This window comes from Choristoneura fumiferana, chromosome 12 (genome assembly GCF_025370935.1).
Source record: "Choristoneura fumiferana chromosome 12, NRCan_CFum_1, whole genome shotgun sequence".
In the NCBI taxonomy this organism is placed as follows: Eukaryota; Metazoa; Arthropoda; class Insecta; order Lepidoptera; family Tortricidae; genus Choristoneura; species Choristoneura fumiferana.
In genome coordinates, this window is record NC_133483.1 from 16349236 (window position 1) to 16375226 (window position 25991).

Genomic DNA, 25991 nt, shown 5'->3' on the forward strand with positions numbered 1-25991 from the left:
TGGTTTTTCTGTGCATCCATGTCTCAGTTTGTATTTTCGATATGGTTTTTTGTGTCCTCTGGTCACGGAAATTTGTGCTAACACTGAAACACACATGCAATTCAAAGTAGTTATAACGCTTACAAATAAATATTAGGGTAATTACCATAAGAACTGAAGCGACATGATTGAAAAAGAAACTGTGCGTGCAATTTTATTTGTAGTGTATTTTAAATAAATACAGAGACAAATCGATTGTTGGTATTTAAAAAAAGAACGACCCGACTATTTCTTTCTTCTGTTTTCTTTTAATGGTTCATAGCCTGTTAAGCTGCTTTTCAGTGTTTTACAGTGGCAACACTAGGTATTCACAGCGCATGTGTGACGTGTCAATTAGACACGGGCAGAATTGGGTCATCTGCGGTAAGCCTCTAAATAACTACAGGCCTAGTTCCATAAGCTTTTGCAAATAAATTGTACCTGAAAGTTTGTGGGCACAATGCAAATAGGACAGCGCAACATTTAGCTGTTGGTTTGATATTCTAAAAGCCTAGGGATACCAACTAAAATATTAACAAAACACATTACGAGTTCCGAGGACCTGAACTTGTGCACCTGAATGCACAGACACGCTAGAATAAAGCTTTCTGTTTCAGATGTATAAAGATACCCGACGACACCCGATCACTTAATAGAAGTGACGAAAAATGAATATCAAATAAGATAATGAAAACACAACACACACTGAATAAATCACAGAACAGATTGTAATTAGAAACTAACAAGTGTTTAATAATCTTCATCATCATCAGCTGTAGGACGTCCACTGTTGGACATAGACCTCCAGTTGCATGCATCGTAAACCCATAACCAGGCAGGACAACCGTCTTATGCTGCGCTTGCCGATCCGGGTCTCCATTAGAGAACTTCCCGGTTTAAATATAAGAATAGTACATTACTGCAAAGTCCAGTAAGTAAGCCATCCTAGACGAGTAGACGTTTGATGGCCGAGCGGCCAGATGAGGCCATCAATGATACGAGGCCAGGATGGCGATTACTGGTCGAAGCTTGTATAGTGCTTTTCTCAAAAGTGATGATGATGGTGATAATGAAATGACGGTGATTGTGATGTGATGATGATGATAGTGATGATGGTTGATGATGATGATGATGATTGATGATGGTTGACGGTGATGATGATGATGATGATCATCATCATGGTTGCCGATGATGATGATGATGATGATTGATGATGGTTGATGGTGATGAAGATGATGATTGTTACTTGTTAGTCATAGTGATGATGATGATGATTAATGATGGTTTGACGGTGATGAAGATGATGATGACGATTGTTAGTCATGGTGATGATGATGGTCGTTGCTAGTGATGATGATGATGGTGACGATGATGATAATGATGACATGGACCCATTTCAAAATACTATTTAACTACACCCAACACTGCCGCTCAGCCCGCGCGCTTTTTGTGACGGGTTCCAAATTCTAAAAGGAACCCGTTACTGTCCAGGAAGTAATTTCATACTTACTTCCTGGACAGTTCGAGATTACTTCCTGGACACTAGCAGCTAGTCTCCAGGATGCGTTACTTTCTACGACGTTTTTGATGACGTAATGGCAACATTTCATACCATTTTTGAGAAAACATATTTATCATGTCAAAATTTATTGATGAAAATTAAATGTCAGACATAATTGAATATAATTTATTAAATACTTATTAAGATAAGAATATATTTTTTTGATCTAGGATAGTTTTGATATTTTTATTTTAGTCTCTCATGAAATAACGATTTGTCGCCTGCTGCCGCAAATACTTTTTAGTATAATCCAGCTGCACGCAGAATTGTATAGGATTTCATACAAAATGCATTGCGAGTTGATACCCGATATTACCAGAGAATACTAAAAATATTTGCTACAAATACTAAATTCAATTAATTGTCAGAAAGTAATTTCGAGCAATCGAACTTATTCACTTAGCGTCAACTAATGGCCGAACTTCAAAGAATACTAGCTTAAATTTTTATTCGCTAATGGCCCTTACAAGTTAGAAGCAAACAATTGCAGCGTTTTATTTACCATAGATTTAACCCGCGGCTTCGCCTGCGTTCACAATACCTACAAGAAAAACTTTTTCTATCTTAGAGTTTGGCCTGAACTAAATGTTACTCGCTTTTTATGTGCCATGTTATCTTGAAAACCGAAGTAGGCACTTTTACGTTCTTGGATAGCGCCCTGTATTCTTGAATAAAATTAAAATACTTTCCCGCGTAAATACAAATCGAGATATTAAGTGTATCATTATTAATAATGTATTATGTATGTCAAGTTTCATCTAAATCCGTTCAGATGTTATTGCGTTATTAAATAACAATAATATGATCTAACCATCTAAACGCTCTTCACAAACTTTCTCTGTAATAATATTATAGTAGGATAAGGCAAAATAAAAGGATTCTTTGATTCAGGAGTTGGTCTAGCATCTGGTAGCATGGTGAACAGTTGTGTTGCTCTGACGATGAACTCAGGTTGAGTTCGAAACGGTGAGCGTAGTGTGCCGGTGGTGACAGTCAGGAATAGGTGTTATTTTGCTATTTCAATAATAAAATATTCTATATACGCTACGAGGTTGTAAAGCCATATTAATGAAGTTTCTATTAATAGTCAACGGTGGATAGATAGAACCCGGTCAATATTATTCGGCACGGATGGTTCCTCCCCGTCTGCTTCCGAGTTATGCACAGGAATTATTTAATATCGCACCGATGCTACGAGGCGAGAATATGAATAATACCTTCCTACACAAACATTATGACGACGCAAAAAGAGGGGTGTTTTAAGTTTGACCGTTATGTGTGTCTGTGTGTCTGTCTGTGGCACACGGGTGTCAAACGGGTGGACCGATTTGGATGCGGTTTTTTTAATTGAATTCACTTTTTCTAGCGATGGTTCTTAGATATGTTTCATCAATATCAGTTCAGCCGTTTTTGAGATATTGAACTTTGAAGTGACAAAGTCGGGGGTTTTCCAATTTTTTGTTGGTTAGGTTATTTTAGTTAAAAATATCACAATGATTAAACATAACTGGTAAAAACTTTCAGAAAATTAAAAGCGTTATACTCGTATTTAATTAAGAAAATTAGGTTTAACCTTTCATACAAAAAGGCAAACGTTTACAGTGCCTATCCTTTGATTTACGTTGGTATTATTCATAGCAACTAACTAGTAATTTCCAGAGAGCAGGGATGGATAGCAGAAACCAGGATCGACAAAGCTTATCTTTCCTATATAGACCGAGAGCCAGTGAGAATTTTTTTATTATTTTATTTTTGTTGACTGTACTTTTTTTAACGTGTTATTTATTTATAACATAACATTGATGATATAAATAAAGTATTGCATAATAGTTAAAATTAAACTAATTTAAAATTATTATTATCAGTAAAACTTACTTGCATTGTCATCTATATCCATATCCACACCAAGCTTCAAGTCGATGCCATTAACCGTTGAATAGTTAGACAAAACAAAGTCTTAATTAGAACTTTCACAGATCACTCCCTGGGGGTACCCCCTGGGGGTAATCTGTGTTTCTCTCACTCATACCCACGAGAAATTAACATAAAATCTTCAAAAAGTAATGTATAATTTTAAGATTTTAAGTGGCTTTTGAAGCTAAAACTTTCTTAAAAAGTTAGCTAGTGCCAAAAATAACAGGGCAGCGCAAATATGGACCGTAAATAAATATCGTATTTTTTCAATCATATCAGCCTCTTACCTCCTACCAGTATGGCATTACATGTATTCATCAAAATGAACCATGGAGGGGGGGGGGGGTCACAAAAAGGGACCACAATGCCGAAAGGGCCCCGATGAAATAAATTTTTTTTTTCTTTATGGAAACACTTACGGACTGCCATACTTGCGTTGTCCTTTTCTTTAAAAGACTGGCTGACTCCCAAAAAGGCGAAGGCTAGACGTGCGTAATTATTACTGGGACCCATCAATACGATCCATACGATATCTACATACATATGATGGTTTTAAATCTTACATTTCTTACTGCATACTCGTAAATAAACATATTTGTCAATATACGCTAGACTACACGATCAGTAAATACTAAACTAAGGGGCTGTTTCACCATCCATTGATTAGTGTTAACTGACGGTTAAATGTGACGCCGTCTCTATTTGTTTTGTTCGAATAGATGGAGACGGCATCACATTTAACCGTCAGTTAACACTAATCAATGGATGGTGAAACAGTCCCTAAGTATGTAATAAATATCTGTAGACCACTCACAATATTTATTGTACGTCTAATCATATGTGGTTTTTCTGTCTAGCTCTCGGTCTAATAAAATATATCAGTGAAAATGATGAGAGAGCTCATTTGTAAAGGCCGCTGGCTATAAGGAGAAAAAACAGTATCCAAGGCGAAAGCGTATTCAATCCTAATTCCTTTATCATGCTGTGGGAGATGAATTAAGCTTATTTGATACGAGTATTTGCTTTTAATTCCTTCCGTCTTACGAAAATAAGGGTGTTTTCGTTGGATTTGGAGGATGGTTATTAGAGAGAGAAATATCAATAGTTAGATTGGTTTGTTGACTGTAATAATAATTTTGATATTCTGAATAGCATGAAAATGGATTAGAAATATTGGTTCTGAATAATCCTATTACGTATACAACGTGTATTTTTGATACTACCTCAAACTTTAAGGGTTGTTAGTGAAGGCCCTAATAATCATATTTTATTATGTTTTAGTAAAAAAAAACTTATTATTTTCCTTACAAAATTAATTAGCACGCAATGTATCACTACGTGATACGCTTTATTTTTATTCAAAACCTCGCACTTGTTGACGTGACAGCTGTCACAGAACGTTTCTCTCTCGTATCAAATTATTGTACGCATTACATTGCTACTCGAAAGTATTTCAAAAATTACAATACAATACAATACAATAACTCTTTATTGCACACCAACACAGTAAGCAGTGCAGAAAACACAAGTATGTAACATGTATGTAATTTCTGGTAGTTAATTTTAAATTAACAATTTGTTTTGCTATCGGTTCACAGCACTTACATCTTCGTCTGGTTACAGTTTGAGGTAGTATCAAAAACACACGCTGTATATGTATTGGTAGGAGGCTTAAGAAAATGTAAAGCTGTGTGAGTAAAAACCGGCAACAGACTTATTTGTATCATTAAAAAATATATTCAACGCTAATTAGTTCCACAAATAAGGTAAGTACTCAAAACAAGTATTTACTCACGAAAAATAATCACTAAACCTAGATAAGTTTTATTTAAAAAAAGACATGAAATACCTACTTGCTAACATATTATACTTTACGGTTAGTTAGTATTTCATGTTTTTATTTCTGAAAATTCGGTCTGGTGTTGTCGTAGTTGATCTAGCGCGTACACTATCATACAAATAGTTTCTTAACTAAGTACTTGACTATATTTTTCACGGGTTTGAATCGGATTGTGACCGGACTTTGTCCGAAACCGCTATAAAAACCATAATAATTTATATCGTAACAAATACCAACTTTTTTTCCCGAAGTTTTCACTTCCCGCCAGCTTTTACTCATACAAGGTAAACCTACGTTGCTAAGGATTCAGGCATGTATCCACGCCAGGTTTAATCCCGTTCTCACCCAGCTCTGTTTTAACATGAACTTTTACGCCCGTGTTTATATTTCATGTCGCCGACAGGGAGTTCATAAAATTCACAAATGTTTTCATGCACACCGCTAAATATAAAATGTCGACGTGGATAAAAAGGAAACCGGGTAAAGCTCCCAGGAAATAATAATCTCAAGAATACCGCACGCAACCGCTAAATTCAAGTAATGTTCGAATCCGGGGAAGCCTGGCATTCCTAAAGATTTCAGTTAAGACTGTCCGGAATTCGGATATTTCGATAACTATAATATTTGTATTTTATTGTATTGTTATAAAACAATAAATGGTTTAGCAATGACGAGACAAACGTGGCCGTAGTTATTTACGCGTAAACGCGTTAATAAAAGATATTTCGCAATTGTCATAGGTTAGAAAATTTATATAATATTATTTATTCTTCCACAAGAGCAAAAAAATAAATTAAAAATAAAAAAACATTTATTTCAGACAATTAAATCCATAATTTGTTAGTAATAAGGTATCCTCCTAAGTCATCGCGTACTTTATAAAAGACTAATTAACACTAAGAATAATGGCCGAATGTACTTTATAAAGTACAAATTTTTAGTTTTAAATATTTTATTTCCAGAACAAGGTTGACTTATAATACTATGGTAGTTAATCATAATCAAATATTAATTTCAAATTATAATTAATTTACAATAATCATTAATAAAATTTAATTCACTATTTATAATTATCATTACTAAATTAATAAATATTTAAAGTTTGTGATTTTATAAAGATACTGTGGTGGTAGGACCTTGTGCAAGGTCCGCCCGGATTGCTACCACCATCTTGCTCGCTAATCCTGCCGTGAAGCAGCAGTGCTTCCACTGTTGTGTTTCGGCGAGGAGAGCAAGACAGCCGGTGAAATTACTGGCACTTGGGGTATCCCATCTTAGGCCTCTAGGTTGGCAACGCATCTGCAATCCCCCTGGTGTTGCAGGTGTCTATGGGCGGTGGTGATCTCTTACCATCAGGAGACCCACTTGCTCGTTTTCCATCCAGTCTAATTAAAAAAAAATACTTTTAGCTTCACTCGGATAATCCATTACATCTGACAGTCAAATTAAAGTTCCGTGATTTATTAAATTTTAATACATCAGGGGCTGTTTCACCATCCATTGATTAGTGTTAACTGGCGGAGACGGCATCACATTTAACCGTCAGTTAACACTAATCAATGGATGGTGAAACAGCCCCTTAGTCTTCATTTATTTTGTCTCACGACCACCCGTGTATAATTGCATGTATCTATTTAGACAAAGAGATTTACATAAATCCCGTAGTAATAGCAGGATTAAAAGTAGCCTACGTATCACTGAAAACGTCCAGCTATCTTACATTAAGGGGCTGTTTCACCATCCATTGATTAGCGTTAACCGACGGTTAAATGTGATGCGCCGTCTCCGTCTATTCGAACAAAACAAATAGAGACGGCATCACACCTAACCGCCAGTTAACACTAATCAATGGATGGTGAAACAGCCCTTAAATTTAATTAATTTTCATCTAGCTGTTTAAGATCAATAAGTAGCCAACGCACATAACGTGCAAACACTCATAAATTTTCGCTTTTATAATATTAATAGCTAAGAATATTATTATGTGTATAAGGAAGGCAAGTTAGATGGTAATTTTAATGCTCATCTACCTCATCGAAAACACAAACTGAGACATGGATGCACAAAAAACCAGAAAAAGAGAACAGCGCTGGGAATCGAACCCAGGTCCTCAGCATTCCGTGCTGCGTGCCATACCCCTACACCGCCACTGGACAGGAGTATAGACACGAATTTCTCCTATGCACACATATCTCAGGTTGCTTTTTTTCTACTACGCTACTTAAGCAGCAGCACTAGCGACATCTATGTTTCGCTCTCATCGAGACCTGGGTTCGATTCCCAGCGCTGGTCTCAATTTCTGTTTTTTTTGTGCATCCATGTCTCAGTTGTACTTTCAATATGGTTTTACGGGATGACCGTAAAAGCAACAAATTTGGAGTTGAAATAAAAAATACAAAAAGACTCCAAATTACCAATCATAATGCTCTTCGACCTCATCAACTATTCTCAATATATTCTGCAATTTCAGGGAAGCTCTCCGACCTAAGATTATTATGTATACTTAAGCCTAATGCAAGGAGAGCAATACAATGGCAGGGCAGGGAGCGGGTCGATACAGCAACAGGTGTTCAGAGGCGGCTGCGATACGTCCAATACAGGGTGTTAGCAACCCTAATTTTATCTGATGTGGTAATAAGATGGATTATACGCTTGATAAAAGCGTAGGGAATCACAAAACATTATTTTATGTTGAACTTGACTTTACCCGCGATGTTGCTTGCGTAAATCATTAGATCTAGCTGTCGAATTGAAATTGTCAGATTTTATCACATTTTATATTGTGATCAGTGGTTAAAAATTTGAAAATTTACGTGAATCTCCAATGTTTCCATGAATTAAGCTACTTTCATATTTTTACCAGACTAGGATTATTCAATTGATAATCGAAATAGACATTTTTTCTTTCTTAGTGCAAGGTACATTTTGTGCTAACTCAGATTCCTCTACGTTTTCTTACGATACGTTCACTATACGAAATTATCTTATCTAAGAATGTAACTGTTTGCTATTAGACAAAGAAAGCATACACCTTAAGTTAATTCAGCAGCAAATATAGATAACATCGGAAAATACCTATTCATCCAATGTAAAATTATTCAGTGTACAGAAATATTTATGCACAAGTAGCAGAATTTACATATACAGTCATTTTGGAGAGTCACCTAGAATACTATCTCTAAACAACTCAGTTAATCATAGACTAGCGTTCTATTCGTCAGATGTTTCTTTTGTTTTAAATTTTTTCTTCGTTTGAAATGTGGTTTAGTAACACTTCAGTAACATTACAACACAACATAATATAAAAGGGTGATAAATTATTTTTAACATATTTACTGGATTCTGTAGGATTGATCCCGACCATCTCTTGAATAACACTGTATTTATTTGTTGACTACGCATTATTTAGTAGAAGTAGGATAGATAGTGAGTTCTGTTTGTAAGTATCCAAAGAGTTTTTTAATAACAAAACTAAGTAATTGCAAAGAAAATTTAAGATGGGTACAAAAAAATTAAAAAACCCGTAACAGTAAAGTAATTTCCATAATGGCTCCCGGAAATCGAAAGCTGTCTCTGACGTGACGTTAATGCCCCGTGGGTACTATTATTTATAGTCTGCGGAATCACAAAGGTACCATTTAATTGTTAAGTGGTCTATAAAACCAATAAATCTTATGAAAACTACATTTCGTACCTGGGACAGAATACCGTACACCGAAGAAAGTTAAGCCTCCTCTTCTCTTCTAAGGCGCTACACTCTTGGCTTCCTTAGTCGCCTTTTACGATACCCTCTGAATAAGATGGGTCCGTCTTATTCTTAAACCGGGCACGACAGGGACTTAGCCTACTACTGTTTATAACTCTGAAGAGCATATATTATACTCCTAGTAAATCCATCAAAAATATAGACATTACTCAACCCAATTAGTATTATACGGCCAAATTACGAAAGTATATTTACTAGCAAGTGCCTTAACAATCACGACGTGTTGAGACTGGACATTCAATATGAAGAAATACATTTCTGTTTAGCAGCTTTTTGGAAAGACTTGTAGGTCAATCAATAACTTTATATTTAACTAGCTGTTTCGCGTAACTTTGTTCGTGTGTAATTTAAAAAGTTGACTTGTCTATACAAACACGTTACTAGACCTACAACAAAATGGACTGTCTTTAAATTTTTCATTCGTTTTCAATGGACTGGTTAGTTAAGAAATGAGCACATTTAGATATCGAGATAATTTTTAAGAGACGTGAGGATGAAGTACCGTCAATACAACGAGTAAGAGCACTTTCGCACTACGTCCGACCGAATCCGTGAAATTACGGACCGGAGTGTGGTCTTTAAACTATTTGTATGATAGTTTACGCACTAAATAGATCCGATTTCATATACCTACAAATAGTTCTACAAATACTCCGGACCGTATTTTTACGGATTCGGATCGGATTCGGGTCGTTGTAATGCGAAACCACTCTAAAGGTATAAAAATGAAATGTTTATTCACAATACGAGTAACTTATTTTTTACAAGCATTGAGGACAAAGTGGCGGGTCAAAGCCGGTGACTTGTGTTTCACGGTTCACAAATTATACCTTTCAGTCACGCGAGCGATGTACGTACGAATTACTGCGCCATATAAATTATACAACATTTCCTTAACGCAACTATTTTCCGATAGCGTTTATTTAATGGCTGTATTAATATTTCATTCAATTATTCCTGTGGTATTGAGGAGATTGCCGCTTGTTATATGGTTAGCGTTTTAACGTACGTTTTGTAATGTTCCTGTAATAAAACTCTGTGATCTCCCGTTTTACTTAGAAGTGAGCAGATAAAAATGTGATGAATGCGTAAACAAACAATTTGAAATAGAAATCGTTGAATGGGATAGAAAAGGGCTAGAAAGGTAAACATCTATCCAAACAAATAGGTGGCATAGTTAGAGAATAAATCGTGTGTTGGATGAAATTGTTGCAATATTATGCGGAGACTGCAACTGGAGAGGCCTATGTCCAGCAGTGGACTAAGATAGGCCGATGATGATGATGATGATTTTGCTGAGTATAGGTAGGTACCTATTTAAAAGAGATAATACTGTTTGTTTTAATTTTATTTTCTTCTTGTTATTCGCATTACGCAACGGCGTGGATGATTTTCCAGGGCCATTTAATTTTTGCAAAATGTTTTTCTCCCAATCTACCCCTTGAGTGGGTTACACACTCAGGACACTCACAGTATGCGGCCGTAACATTTTTTTTTCTTTTTGTTATTACTTTATAAGCGTGAAAGCACTTTGTTGCAATTTTCTTGTTTTCCTGTGTTTCTGTATAAGTTTACAATTTCAAAACACCACGCACAGGACTTATCACGCTAACACACGAGTAATATTTACCTAGACGTTTCGGCAAAATTACAGTGGCCGTGGTCACGAGTAGACTCACTATGAGTGAAAATCACGAAAGTTTAAGACATTATAGTTTACAATTTGTTTTGAAGTTTAATATTTTGCTAGGTATAGTTTTTTTGTACCTAGGTATTGAAAAATTGGTTATGATATATTTTAGCTGTTGGGTGTTTTGATATAAGTTTAACGGTATTTGAACTTTTTAAACCAACCAATTCCAACGGAAGATCAGTGTCGGCTGCAGGGCCAACATCATGCTTAAATGAGATCATTCGTGATAATTTGTTCTTTTTTGTAACACATAAATGCCACGAATAAATTATTGTTTCTTTCTTTCTTTACCGCTTGTACTACAACTCCTTTCTAATACCTATCTTTTTAAATGGTAAACCTATAGGAGAATATTTTCTAAATAATTTTATTTTATTTCTAAAACCCTCACAATTGCTACGAGTCATCACTTATAAAGGCAACCCTCTTTTTTATAGAGGCATTTGTCCAAAAAAATATGTCAAAGTTTTAATGATTGCGGAAAGATCTCTCTTGAGATTTCAGGACTCATTGAAAACGCCAACCTCTTTACTTTTTTAAAATAACACGAAAATCTTTTCACACAAAAGACTTGACCGTGTCCTTATAACTTTGTAAGCAATATTTTTTATCGTGGAGACCTTTTTCTTTTGTAATATTATAAAAAACTGGTAACGCCAATTTTAATTTAAGATTATTTTACATACGTCAGAGCACAAGCGGGAGTAAAGAAATATTTGTTTAAAATAAACGATGAAAATTTATTCACTTGAACAATACTTCTTTAAAGTATTCACATTTTACGTTCCATTTCGAAACAAATCCTTCTTACTATGCCGCCATTTTGCCATCTTATAGGATTATGGGAATAAAGTTGTCTCGCTGTGACAATCCGGAATCCATCTGAATTAGAGCTAGATTAAGGTTACGCGGCGGAAACTTTCGCCATGCATAAAGAATGAGTTAAGTTGGGTGAAATATTCTGGGCTAGGCTAGGCTAAAAGTTAGCTTAATTTGACCAAGTAAGTACGATAATGTAACTATCTTCTCAGGTAAGCTCTACCTGCTGTAGTTGTGAAGATAATGCCGTGCTTAATAAACTGTACCTACTTATCTATAATTAACAACACCATAAATCAAAACAGACCCGTAGTTTGTAGTACGCATGTAAAATTAACCGTAATCTCAACTGCTAACTCTACAAATACAAATTTGTTCACGGGTGTTTTTTTATAAATCATAATTAAAATCAGCGATGTTATTTTTGAAATTTTTGCTAAAATCGACCATTACGAATCGTTTACAAAGCAAAGATGAGTGTAAAAGCTAGTCCAATTCGATATAAAAATCATCAAGATTAAAATACAAAAGAAGTTAAATTTCAAGTCTCTACTTACTATCAAAGTCTAATAATTACCTATTAATTATAGCCACCTTAATGTTCTTTTAATAACCCAACAACGACATCTACGTCCTAATTGTTGACACGGCCATAAAACACATTGTTGTTATAATGCCAGGCCTCAAGCTATACTTACCGGTTTACAGGGTGCGGTAAAACGCCCGTGACTCAGTAGTTTAGAACACGCGATCTTACAATAATCCCAATTACGGTCTAAAATAGAGATTTATTGCCTATGTCGATGATTTTATTAATAAATTATGACAAGGATGGTATGAAATGATAGTAAACCGGAAACCTTACGCCTTAAATCGAGTTTAGCTCGACATCCCAGAGGAATCAAAAGGAAGGAGGAGCCAAAAATATGTCGAGCTAAACTCGATTTAATCCCTCGTATATTGGAACTATAAAAGGTACTGAATTCTAGTCTAATCTGTTTTAATAAGCGCAAATTCTGCTGACTTTAAAAATACAAAAAGATAGCCTTCAATTAGGCACATAGGTATCTGTGTCAGGACATACGAGGTGTCTCATGGTAGTTTCATGTTTAAAAACCGGCCAAGAGCGTGTCGGACACGCCCAAGATAGGGTTCCGTAGCGATTACAAAAATCAAGTAATATTTTCCTAAGGATTTCGTATTGTGTACGGAATCTTCCAAGTTTACGTATATTTATTTATTTATTTTATACCTTAGGCGGCTATTTACTCTTAAATTACTACTAATTCTCAAGCAATCTTAGTAGTCCTTGTAAATTTGATATACTATATACTTACTATCATCCTGAATTTTTACAAATTTTTCACAGTTTAGATTTTAGAGGGGGGGGGGGATCCACACTCGACTTTAATGAAAATTTAACTTAAAAGTTGAATATTTCGAGCAAACGTCTATGGGAGGTACCCATTGCTTTTTATGCTATCACTTTGTCGGCGTGACTGATATGTATATTCATGCCAACTTATAGCTTTGTAGTACTAACGGTATCTCAGCATAGCCGCGGACAGACAGACAGACACACCGACAGACATGGCGAAACTATAAGGGTTCCTAGTTGACTACGGAATCCTAAAAAGGATGGTTTGATATCTAAATCGTGGAGTTTCTTGCGGCACATTATTTTTGGTGGCTTGTGAGGCCGATTTGCGAGCGAGAGCTACAATATTATTAATAAAAACCGGCCAAGAACGTATCGGACACGTCCAGGATAGGGTTCTGGAGCCATTACGAAAAAATAAGGATTTCGTATTGTGTACCGAATCTTCCAAGTTTAAGTATGTTTTTATACCTGAGGCTGCTATTTACCCTTAGACTACTAATAATTCTCAAGCAATCTATACGTCCATGCCTAATTACAGCATTCTAGTATTAACGGTTTCTGAGCTTAGCCGCGGACACAGATAGATAGACGGACAGACATGGCAAAACTATAAGGGTTCCTAGTTGACTACAGAACCCTAAAAACCGGCACAAGTTGGACTCGTGGATCAAAGGTTTCGTGCATTTCTAAACATCAAACAGCCTAATTAGATCTACTGGTTTAAGCTCAGAAAGTTTTGCCGTTAGCAGGCTCAAGCTTGGCCGGTTTATATGAAGCATTTATCGTCTACTAGGTAATCATTACAAGTTTGAGGTTTGTATGTTGATTCATTTTCATTTGCTAAGCTGTTTCTTTTCCCAAGTCACAATTTACTCCGAAACCATATTTTTTTCGGAGCTTTCGTAAAACAATTCTAACCTAGTCTAGGTGTTCTATAAAACCATAAGAAAATACACAGAGTTTTTTATTTAGTTTCGTAGAAAATTTAGTGAGAGTTGGGAAATAAAACAGTTTGGCAAATGAAACATCTGGGAATAACATTTCTGTGAAAAGGCAGGATAGTTTGTATGTTTCAGCATAATAGAAAATAACATAAAATGAAAAATAATAAGAAAATAATTGTATTTTATTTAATTTTGAATAATTTGTTGTTGTAGTGACGATAGAAATACAAATCATTATTTTTTAAAATTTTAGCTATCTTTATAAAATAAAAGTAGTTAATTGAGATAGATACCTACTTGTTTACATCTTTTAAAGGTTGCAACAGACGGGCGGACAGTACGTTGACAGTAAAAGAGTTCAGCTATTACCTTAAGGGTATGAATCCCTTAAAAAAGTGCACCATATTTTAAATTATAGTTTATTTAAAAAAAGCTTAAAGAAGCTTTTTTGTTACGCAACCTTATTTTGTTTCCTTTGTGTTCAGCTTTTTAACTCCGAAATTCTGAAGAGAAATTTGTAAATTAATTTTATCTTGACAGAAGTTCCTGAATTTAGACTGGAACACGAGATAGCTGAAGATTGCTTTAATTATATTTACCACCATCTTTACTTATGAACTTATTCAAAGTTTCAAAAATAAGTACCACAGATTCTTATTCCGACGCAATAACGCCATAGTAACATATTTTTGAGTGGTTCGAATAGATAAGTACTTATTTTTGCACTTGACTGTGCCTTTACTATACCATCTTTGAAAACTCCGCTGTAAGCCTAGAACTGATCCTACTATAACTTTACGACTTGTTTTGCATTTACTATTGATGATATTTCTTTTATGTAGCCCGTAATATATCCCACAGCAGGGCAAAGGCCTCACCTTTCCTCCTGAGCATACACGTTCCATTAAAGTACGTGTAATGTATGTGGCAAATATTCAATATTAAATGATCGAGGTCTGTAGCTCACAGAGCCACTAATTTTAGCTTTTGTTTCGCTTTATCTCTTGTAATCTAATATATAAAATTCTCGGGTCAAAAATATTTGTGACCAAACTCCTTCGAAACGGCTTGACCGTTTATATGATTTTTTTTGTGTATATTCGGTAGGTCTGCGAATGGGATTTAAACTATTTTTCATACTACTACGCGGACGGAGTCGCGGGCAACAGCTAGTATCTAATATAACTGTGTTCATGTTCTCAGTGGTTCTTAATGGAACATTGTCTGAGGGTTAATATACGGGTCCATCGTTTTCAGCCAGAGTGAGCAGAGCTTTACCCACAGAAGTGTTCCGTTTGATGTGGTGCACGGCTTGGTGATGCGAGAAAACCTTAGAGTATCAGTTAATTGCATTTAACAAACAAGATACAAACCAGAATTAGGCGCGTAAGTATAATTTCGATAAAATGTATAATAGAACAAAAAGTAGAAATTTATACATGTTCTAAGTTCTTGTTCATTTGTTGCTTTTGTTTTTTTTTCTTTAGCTGCAGTGAATAATTCGGGTGAAATTAACGTTGTATAAAGGTAGCGTCATGTTTAACATCTAAGTATTTAATCAAATAACTTAACGTGGCTATTAATTGTCCTTTAACCTACTCCTTTGGTGCTTTTCATGTACGTATAGTAAAGGAGTTATTCCTAAAATTTCAAAACTTAATGTATTTTAACGTCGAATCAAACAGAGGTGGAAGGACGAGTGGAATGCACAAACTACTGGAACTGCCCTGCAAACCATAGACCCCACGGTTAAACCAGATGGTTTCAGTCTACCACGCAAGCTCTGGTGCCGATTAAACAGACTGAGAACAGGACACGGACGCTGTCACTACTTTCGGTACAAGTGGGGTTGGCGGGACTCGGCCCTCTGCGAATGCGGCGAGGAGGCTCAAACTATGGAGCACATTGTACAGCGCTGCCCTCTACATTCATACTCGGGCTCCCCTGGAGATCTGTACAATCTGACACCTGACATAATGTCGTGGCTTGGGACCCTGAATGTGGATTTATAGCTAGTTTGTAATTTGCTTTCTTTAGTGTAATTGTTTAATGTTTTACGCCATACGATTAAATAAATAAAATAACGTCGAAAAATTTTGATCTCGAAATATAGTTTTTGGTGGAATCGAATAGTATTTTACCTAACTTAACTTTTAACTTTGCTAATTTTCGTGAAGTCTTAAGTTTGATGTTCTTCCAATACTCTCTTTGTTTTGTAAGACTGGAATTCTGGAATGAATTTGAAATAATAATATATATTTAACAGTCTGTTTTTATACTAATATATAAAGTTAAGAAATAACTACAAATGAAAAATTTACTTTGAAATCCGAGTCTCGTCTAGGTTATCTTTTAATCTTGATCTTTCGTTGTGGTGATTCGCTGCAAGTATTTAAGATCGTATAATGTAATGAGCTACGACTACAAGCAAAGACTTTTACAATATAGCTTTGAACACTCCTTACAATTTTAATTAAATGCGGTTAGACGTGAAAGCTTATAAACCATTCTTTCAGCGGAGTTCGCTTTTCCGGTCAACATCCGCGGAGCTCAGATTTATTATCTTCCTCCTTTTCCCTCGGATGTGAACTAATGTTAAAGTGTTGCCATAAAAATCCTTTTAACCTATCACAAAAACAAACGACGGAATATTCGTTAGCGAAATACAAAACGCTTTAGTATAAACACAAAAAGCTTTCAAACAAATCTAGACTAAGCTAGGATTTCCATCGAACCCCCTTTTACCTACTTTGTTAATCGGAATACGAGTACTGATTCTATTAATTCTTAATCCTGCAGCCGAAATACATTTGAGACACCTCGAATTATCGCTATTTTAATTAAAATGAACATCCAATACTAATTAAGGGCCACGCTTATTAGGCACCCACATTTGTTTCAGTCTCGAAGTGTACATTCGCAAATAGTCCCCTCGGGATGGATAATGACAGGTGTGCCTACAGTCGGCGAAACAAGCCAAGCCCTTTGAATCTTGTAGTTGAACTGCCGTAGGTGGAAAGTGTTGTCGCTGGGTGTACATACGAGGGCATGTATAATACACGTATTTAGAAACAACGGCCCTCAACTCAACCTGGTTTGCGCGGGTGACTACCCATTACACGTTTACGGGTAGATATGCGGTCACTTCAAATTGTGTGCCAACGCCAGGATTATCGGGTGGTGGATAATGTGCAGGTCACATCATCATCCCAGCCTATATACGTCCCACTGCTGGGCACAGGCCTTCTCTCAGAACAAGAGGGCTTGGGCCATAGTTCCCACGCGGGCCCAGTGCGGATTGGGAACTTCACACGCACCATTGAATTGCTTCGCAGGTTAGTGCAGGTTTCCTCACGATGTTTTCCTTCACCGCAAAGCTCGTGGTAAATTTCAAATGTAATTCCGCACATGAATTTCGAAAAACTCAGAGGTGCGAGCAGGGGTTAGAACCCACGACTTTCTGTTTGAGAGGCGATAGGTCAAACCACTAGGCCACCACGGCTTTTTCACGGCAGGTCACATGCGCGTAGTAAATTAGTAATAATTATAAAAATAAGTCATAACATGACACTAACCATAGCAAGTCTTAATACTAACTATCCTATGTTAAGCGTTACTTGTGATTTGTAACTTTATAAACCAAGAGCTAAAGTGCCGACAAACTGCTCTGTAGTTTGGCACAACAAATGTAAATGAAAAATGTAACTCTTAACAGAAATAAACTTTTCTATCTATCTAAATAAAATAAGGAGAAAGGCTCAGCTTTTTAGTGGATATCAGCATATTTACTGCTTATTTAATTATTTATAAAGAATTAACAGTGTAATCGAATGATTGTTAACTGACGTATACAAATACATTTTTCTCGTTTTAAAGTATTAAGGGTCTTTGGTTAGATAATGGCAAAACAAACTTCGTAATGTACCTACATTAAAATATGTTCGTTTCGATAAAATGGTAATTTTTTCACGCTCGTGATTTTTGTTCACAACTTTGTCTTAGTATCTATTATTTATTGTCATAAATAAATGTAACATAGGAGTACAAAATATGTATGTAATAAAAAAACATAATCGCTTTCCGGACAGTCGGGTAATAATAATTTAAACCCGTTGTGAATCGTATAAATAGAGCAGCAAAGAGGCATACTGAGACGAAATTTTTTATTACGTTGATACATTGACGTAAATGTAACGCGCAGATCCCAACATAATACAAAAATGATATACAATCCATTATAAACCGCATGAACTGAGCAGAAGGCAAACATACAATACCGAGACCAAAAAACAAATTTTCTGGATATACATTAATATAACGCACGGGTCCAAAAATATAAATAATATTCGATCCTATGAGCTATTGTGAACACGCAATACCGAGACGACGCAGGTGCGTTTGACGCCATCATGCGTCATGCCGCGTCCCTTTAATTTAATATGTCTAGTGTTGTTACGAGTACGTCGTATTTTATTCAATCACTAGTTTTTGCCGCAACTTTGTACTTCGCGTTGATACAGATCAAGTGAATAATGTTTTTTCATCATATTTTGTCCGATAAGTTCATATTTAGTTTGCTTTCTCAATTAACTTTCGTAAACTTTAGTAAGCTATTTGAAATATCAAGATAAATACGATTTTTTCCGACAATATAATTATATTCTTGTATGTAATTTTTGTGTATTTTATATGTCTTTTGTTTTGTATAATTTGAATTTTACAGCGCATTGGTGTTTAACTGTACTTAATGCTGTAATTTTTTGTTGACAAATAAATACGATGTTAAAACAGTAATCAGTACATCTGTAGTAAAATTAATTATTATAGACACAACTTTACAAAAATGTCTTAGTGCGTGCGGCCAGAGCCACTTAAAAACAAAACTATAAATCCCTTTTGTTCCCTATCCCGAGACAATTTCGAAAAATCCCGTCTTAGAGTAATTCTATGATTCTTAAGAAAGTTGTCGTAAAATCGGTGTCAAAGCTTTTTTCTATCAACGTTCCGGCTAACGACGTAAATTATAAATAACGTTTAGCTAACAACACAGTGCATAACGGGTAAAAAACATAACATTTATCATAAATCAATTAATTAACATCACGGGACACTTGACACTAATTGACTTAGTCCTAAACTAAGCAAAGCTTGTACTATGGGTACCTACTAGGTTCATAGGTAACGTATAATAGTAGATTGTTCAACAATGGACTAAAACAGGCTGTTTAGTCTCGCGTTAAACACTGTACTTTTCACTTTGAATGCAAGGAAAAAAAACAAGTTTTAGTTCAAAATTACAATATTACTTTTTAATAACGTACACTCGACTAATGGACAGGCCATCTGTTCAAAATTCAAATAGAAAAAAAAATGTTACGTGGTTTTTATTTTCTTTTATTGTTTATGAAGTGACGCCTTAAAAGCTTGCATATTTAGCTTACAGCTTTCAAATTGAAAACTATTTTAAAACTAATTGGACTCATATTAAATGATATTGAAACGGATAACTTTTTAAACCGAGTTTAGCTCGACATGTTTCAGGCTATTTCGTAGCCCTTCTTCTCAGGAGCACGCGACTCGGCGGCTGCCGCAACACGCACACTACGCGCCACCGCTCTGCTCGCGCGACTGCCCGACGAAACTAACACCGGCGCTCAACTACCCGCATTTTTATCGTCATTTTATTTGCAGGTGGTAGAACCTTGTGCAAGGTCCGCCCGGATTGCTACCACCATCTTGCTCGCTAATCCTGCCGTGAAGCAGCAGTGCTTGCATTGTTGTGTTTCGGCGTGGAGAGTAAGACAGCCGGTGAAATTACTGGCACGTGAGGTATCCCATCTAAGGCCTCTAGGTTGGCAACGCGTTTGCAATATCCCTGGTGTTGCAAATGTTTATGGGCGGTGATGACCTCTTACCATCAGGAGACCCACTTGCTCGTTTGCCTTCCAGTCGTATAAAAAAAAAAAACTTCTATGCGGAAAAAGCATAGAACTAAGACCACGTAGACTAAGAACGTAACATTTTCGTCATGAAAATGGTCCACACACAATCTTATTTTATGCCAAATACTAAGCAAGTATTGGCTGTTTGAGTTTATCTAAGTCACTCGAAGTAAATTAAAAAATGAATTACTTTTACTCCCTAGGGACTAAAGTACTCACTTTACTCCCGCCTCGTAAGGCTATATTGACCTACTTTTAGAGCATGAGAAGTGAATAATGAATGTATCCTTATTATAATTAAATTCGTAATCATTAATTGTTTCACGAAATTAAATCGTTTTTTTTTATATTGTTGCACAGTTGTCATTTTTAGGTTATTTCTACACAGAAAAATCCTCCATTCACAAACACCTTGTTGGCTGTTTAGGGGTTTTCAACGTAAATTAAAAAAAAAATACTGTAATCCCTAGAGAATAAAAAAGAGCTTTAGTCCCGATATGCAGAGACTTAAGTAACATTAAGAGTATGAGAAGTGAAAGTGTTTATACGTTACCTATGAACCTAGTACCCAAGTACCCAAGTATGTACTTATACTTAAACACATCTTAACCATACAAATAGGTATATAGAGACCTCAAGGTTCGAAGTCAGTTTTCACAACAACTTTTCGTATATCGTTCATAAGGAATAATGTCATTTTGGTACAATGATCGAAATGTAACATTTAATACGATCAGTGTGCATATTAATTTTATTTACCGGGTGAGGCCTGTACCTAACACAAACAAATAATTAAAAAATTGATCGCACTTGTCAAACTGAACGACATTAGTTCAGCGGCTTTTAAAAATGATTAGTTTTTATTTTTTTATATTTTTATTACACTTAAAAGTTTATTCGAAGAAGCAATGTAAAGCGAAATGTCAAATGTTTGTAGCCTGACAGGAGACGTCAATCGGATACTAGGATGGCGTACATTGATAACAGTATTTAATTTGTATGAAAAAGGGAAAATCTAAAGACTCCATTATTTTTAAGTCACTGAACTAATGTTGTTCAGTTTAACGAGAACGATCTATGTTTTAATTATTTGCTCATGTTACCGGCCACACCCATTATACATTCACGTAAGACTTGTTCCCATCACTAATACTACAGCTAAATAATGAATACTTCTCTAGATAATCGTGCCGGCAACGACTCGGCATTATGGATGTATTTTACGTGCGTGTGCCGCGATAAACAAATGAGATAACTGCCAATGCATTATTGATGGCGAATCCCGAACAAAATCACACTAATACGTAAACATACTAAATTATGTAGCCCGTAAAGTTTATGACCAAACAGAGATAAGACTTTTTCGTAGCTCTGAAGAACTGCTGTATAGATACGGGTACGAATATATATATTCCAACGAGTTTTTGTTGGAGCACCAACTATATAAATAAAAATCAATTGCTGTTCGTTAGTCTCGCTAAAACTCGAGAACGGCTGGACCGATTTGGCTAATTTTTGTTTTGAATTATTTGTGGAAGTCCAGGGAAGGTTCAAAAGGTGAGTAAATATGAAAAAAAAATGAGGCGGTACGAAGTATGCCGGGTCAGCTAGTATATATATATATAATGTTTTTTTAATTAATTTATGACATTTTTATTTATACATATAGTTATAGAAGATTATACACAACACAAGATACAATAATATGATAGGAAACAAAATTAATAAAAACAACATAAATATACCTAACTATAAAAAGAAAACACCATCTAGGAGGCCCTGCTGCGGCATAATTCGAATATCGGAAACGGCTCCAACGATTTTGATGAAATTTGGTATGTTGGGGTTTTCGGGGATGAAAAATCGATCTAGCTTGGTCTTATCTCTGGGAAAATGCTGGAGCGGAGCTCGGTCGCCCAGGTGCTATACATTTATTAGCGGTATTTATTATGTTTATATTATACAAGTTAACACAATTTGAAATAGATTCGTTGTTTCATTTAAAAACGTGTGCAAATTTTACCGTTAAGCTTCAAATGTTAAAATAAATGGAATATAGTTGAAGAAAACACTAGAAATTTAGTATTTCAAAGAGCATAGCAGTAGGTACGGTCAGCATCAAAAGTAGCTGGTTACTTTTTTACTCTGTCACATTAACACATTTGTCATCTTGTATGGCGCTGAGCACGTGGCTGTAAAACGATAAAGTACGAAAGTAACCAGCTACTTTTGATGCTGACTGTAACATACATGCTGGTAATAAAATCAGGTGCCACGTACGACAATTACGATCGTCCTAAGTATGTCGTATGGCTTATAAATCTTCTCGCTGAATAGTCTCCTGCAAGGAGGCATAATGGACACTCCTGGTAGCTTTTGATTAGAAGTGCCTTTGTTGAACCAGATGCGTGAGAGGCAATCTTCTATTTTCCCGCTTAATTTTCTAGTAAAAGTAGGAGGTTATATATTTAGGGTTCCGTGGCTTAATATTAAAAAACGGAACCTCATTAGATCACTCGTGTACTTATTCGTACGTTTATTCGTGTAACTGTCACAACTGATTTGCTCCGAAACCACTGAATCGAAATTTGATATCATAATATAAGTCTGTGTCACAGACGCGGACGTAGATTAAACTCGTAATTAAATGAATTTTAAACACGGGTCAACTTCGAGGGTTTAATTTAGAAAATAAAAAATATACATCATGTGATGTATCAAATAAGTAGTTGTGAGCATCTTAAATTATACTCGAATATTTTTTATAATTCTCCATGTAATTATGTTGTGGCAATAAATGATTGTTTTTTTTAAGTCAAATTTCATCACGATCGATTCATCACATAGGTATATACAAACAAACATTCTCACATTTTCATTTAAACATAAGGAGGAGTACACGATAAAAGTTGATTATGAATCATACCTTAATTACTGACTTCAATAAAATAAAATGAAAAAATTCGCTGACCTTTTTTTGAAATGTTTTAACAAATATTGTTTCATAATCACATTTTCCTCATAGAATTCTCACGCCGAATATTTTACGTTTCCTGTCGATTTTGTGCACAAATTCAATGAATCTGAGTTCTATTTGGGAATAGAATTGTAAATAATGTTCCAGAGCGGCACAATCAGTGCGTGCAGCTGGCTCCCCGAATATGATTTACATGAAGGGGCCAGGGGGCTACTACGAAATTCGAAAATCGAAGTTCGTATCATATCGTCCCTCTCACTCTCGTATTAAATAATATAAGCGTCAGCGGGACGGCCAGATACGAAGGTTGAATTTTGCACTTTGGAGTATAGCCGGCCTGATTCTTAGCTCGTCGTATTATTGGGTTGTAAAAAGAGACCGGAATGACATATGTGGACGGCTATCCTTTTTTTTAACTTAACAAGCAATTCAATATTGGTGTGTAATGCAACGTTATGAGTAAGAAAGATAGTCAGAAGAATAATTTTTGCATAAATAAAGTTTTTCGAAATTCGCATTGTGAATCGTAGGTAATTAGTAGGTAATTGTCAAAAGCTTACTTTTTATTTTTACTCTTTACTTTGTAGGTAAGTAATATTGAGAGAAATTTGGAAACATTACGAGTATCTAAAATCATCTTTGTACGCGGGCGCGCGCGCGCGCGTGTGTGTGTGTGTGTGTGTGTGTGTGTGTGTGTGTGTGTGTGTGTGTGTGTGTGTGTGTGTGTGTGTGTGTGTGTGTGTGTGTGTGTGTGTGTGTGTGTGTGGCATTATGTGACTACCGAAGTACTTATGGTACGATGTGATGGATCATTCAAGCCTCGCAATGTATAGAAAAGTGGATATTTATGATAGGGCACCGACTGTACTTTCAACAATACAAACAATATAATATTCATAACTTCCTAAGTGCTGTCTTATGCTGTATTACTTATAAAGCTCAACAAAAATACGAAAAATATTTTGTTATCATGGGAACCCTGCCACAGGCAGATCTTTTAGACGGGGTGTTCTTTTTATATAGGTATATTTTTTGTAACATGTATATTTAGTTAAGGTTTCTTACGTTAGTTCTCTTTATCTTTTTTTTAACTCTTAATTTCATGTGTTTTATGTTATTTTATAGTATATACTTATATATTCTGAAAATATCATATTCAGTTAACGATGGTATTAAGTCAATTCCAACTTCATATAAAGCGGTTTCGAACGAGGCGATCGTTCATACTTCGACGGGGAACTAATGCATCATACCAGAGTTACGTTGTTCGGGAGCATAAACAGGCTTCTTGCTCGTGATTTATTCGTAAATGATGATAATCTGAAAGCTGCCGGTGCAAGGCTTACCAAATTACAACAGGAGCCACGACATAAGAGCGTTTATACCTGCTGAGCTGGCAACGTTGCATTTTTGTTAGTTTCTCTCGATTATTTCATAAAAATTGAATGAAAATTAAAAATGTTTTTTGTCTATAACGAATAATTATCGGAGTAGACACATTAACTTATATATTAAGAAGTGTTCTATCAGACAACATTATTCATTTTTATTCAATTTTTGGAATAATCGAGAAAAACTAACAAAAATGCAACTTTGCCAGCTCAGCAGGTATAAACGCTCATAAAATGTAATGTAATAAATAACATTACGTGTATCTTATGCAATGTAAAACACATACAATACACATACACAACAAATCTAAACAGATAGATAGGTAGATAGATACCATAACAACACATAAATAAGCTAACTATAACATTCATACGCAAGATGACAGGTAGTGCTCCCTAAGCATAGACTTAAAGATAGGCAAGGACTTTGCGCGCCTCAAGTCTATCGGTAGGGAGTTCCACAACCGAGTGGCCTGGACAGTGTAAGAATAAACATAGAATTTAGAGTTTGAAAGTGGGACAGTAAGGAGGAAGTTCTGAGAGCAACGAACAGAAGTAACATAGCTAAATCGCTCTTTGAGGTAGCAAGGAGTTGCAGGGTTAAAGAGAATGCCGTAGAGAAGATGGAGAATGTGAGAAAAGTATTGAATACACTGTCTTCAGTTCAAAGGCATCATAGAATCTTTAATATAATAGAGTCATTTACTTCTAAAGGTCGGTTCCGAGGAATATCAATGCTACTTCGTATTCAATTCGTTGCAAAAACAGACCCCAGGCGGGCATTTCGTTCCCAATGAAGAGGGAAATAGATCTTTATTATACAACTTATCTTACTCTTGCACGCAATACATGTAGGTAAGAGATGTAACTTAGGTTGGTTTCTAATTTTCTTTACATTTCATATTAGTTCATATAAAATCAACAGTAGTTGTACGCAGCTATTTCTATTGGTTTCAGATGATGTTGCGAAATAATTTGACCAGCCATTTTATCTGTGAAAATGTTATTCCACTAATAATTATAAATGCGAAAGTTTGTAAGTCTGTTTGTTTATTTGTTTGTCTGTTTGTTACCGTTTCACGTCTAACTGAAATTCGGTGCAGATAGCTTAACTCCCGGGGAAGGACATAGGCCAGTACCCTTAGTGTAAGTTTTCGGTTACAAAATACGTCTCGATCGCGTTCGCGTTAAAATCTCAATTTGTATTCAAACACGAACAGCGCCTCTAGCGGAACGCGAACGCGATCGAGACGTATTTTGTAACCGAAAACTTACACTAAGGGCACTGTTTTTATCCCGGAAAATTGCATAGTTCCCGCGGTATACCGCGCGCATCCACGTAGAATTGTTTACTGTAGGGCTACTACGAAACTCGAAGTTCGTGTCGTGCGGTACTATTTAATACGAGAGTGAGAGGGACGGTACGATACGAACTTCGAGTTTCGAGTTTTGTAGTAGTCCTGCTGGTATTGCTATACTCGTACTCGTAATAACGATAAACCAATTCTACGCGGAGGAGTCGCGCGGGCAACAGCTAGACGGGATAATAATAACATCGAAGTGCATCCTCCTGGTCCTGCTGGGACCGTTAATAAATCATTTCTCTTTCTTTCTTTCATTTTATTATTACATTCAAATTTCGAACAGCTCTCAAAAACAACGCAAATGATTGGATCTCAATAAGGTACCATCAGCCAAATAAGTGGTCTACCAATTTTTAAACAAGTTCCTATCAAATGAATATG

General features: G+C 35.7%; 1 protein-coding gene across 2 annotated transcripts in view; it reads left to right on the forward strand.

The window, feature by feature from the left end:
* Positions 1 to 25991, forward strand: part of LOC141433502 (protein qui-1) — a 123462-nt gene that overhangs the window by 26206 nt on the left and 71265 nt on the right. The window lies entirely within an intron of this gene.